Consider the following 1,265-nt stretch of genomic DNA (forward strand, 5'->3'; position numbering starts at 1 on the left):
CCTGCTCTCTCACCCATCTCAACCTCTGGCATTTTTGCTCATCCGTGGATGGCTGAATATTCATTTCCTCCTTGCCTGATCGCTGTGAATACCAATTCCTCCTCCTTTTTCCGGCTGCTCTGTAGATTTTGATGTCTGCCAAATTGTTTTCATTCCCTCACCCCATTGCAGGCTGCACCTCCGCAGAAACCGATCTGCTCCGTGCAGAGCCCCAGCTCCCCACCCAGCCCTTCCTTCTGAGCTGAGCGATCAGGTTGCCCTCCTGCCTCTGACACGGACAGACGGCTTCTTCCTCCTGCAAACAGTCAACAGACCAGTGTCTCCAGTTCAACAGCCAGAATAGTTACGGGCTCCTGCAAGGAGACTGCAGTAGTTTGCGGTGGTACTGCGTGTTTCAGTGCAATGTTTCTCAGCTTGCCAGTCTGCGGAGTGGTGCCAGGTTGCAGAGTCCTATCCAAAGCAGCAAGCTCCTGGCTCCTAGCTGAAGCAGGGTTTTTTCAGGCTCGAGGTATGATCAGAGAGGCCCGATGGAGGTGCCTGCATCCATGCTGAGCAGCTCGGTCATAAACCCTGGCCTGGAGCCTGCTGCAGGTTGAAGCTAAGGGAAGAGGGGAATGTGATGGAGAAGGGAGGTTGTAGTTCCCTCATCCTCTGGGAAATCTGTATGTGATGGCAGCAGGGTGGCAAGGTTGAAGGGGAGAGAACTGCAGACACCTGCTAGCTCTCAGATCTGGATTTGGTGTTTTCAGATCTCTTCTCTTGCCAACCAAAGGAACAGAGGGAGACCAGAGTCTTCCCTTTCTCTTTCTGTGCAATAGACCTGCTTGTGTGTTACCAAAATGGAGCCCAGCGGCTTCCACTTGTCAAACATCCCATGGCATCCTGACAGACACTCACTCCCCACTGATGTTACTGGCACCAAGGAGCTGGTGGGCATGGAAGGTGACTTCCTGCACGGAGGTGGAACAGCCTGGCTGGCCCTCGTCCAAACAGGAGGTGGAGGGGACAGCGGAGAGCAGTGGGGCTGGGCACTTAGCTCTGTCACTGTTTGGTGCTGGAGCAGTCCCTTCTTTGGAGTGAGCATGGAGGTCATGTCTGGGGCATACAGTGAAAGAGAAGGGTGAGAAAGGGGCTGTGGGGATGGTGGTTGCTTCAGGATGGAAAGCAATGCCAGAGACAGAGGAAAGGGTGGAGTGAAGGAAGGAAAGGAGGAGCAGGGGGGAAGAAACAAACCTGTAGGCTGAAACGGGAATAATCTGCTGGAA

General features: G+C 54.0%; 1 protein-coding gene across 1 annotated transcript in view; it reads left to right on the forward strand.

The window, feature by feature from the left end:
- The window catches only part of SUFU (suppressor of fused homolog (Drosophila)), an 84,408-nt gene that overhangs the window by 78,468 nt on the left and 4,675 nt on the right, over positions 1–1,265 (forward strand). The window lies entirely within an intron of this gene.

This window comes from Charadrius vociferus, unplaced genomic scaffold (assembly GCF_000708025.1).
Source record: "Charadrius vociferus isolate BGI_N301 unplaced genomic scaffold, ASM70802v2 scaffold282, whole genome shotgun sequence".
NCBI lineage: Eukaryota > Metazoa > Chordata > Aves > Charadriiformes > Charadriidae > Charadrius > Charadrius vociferus.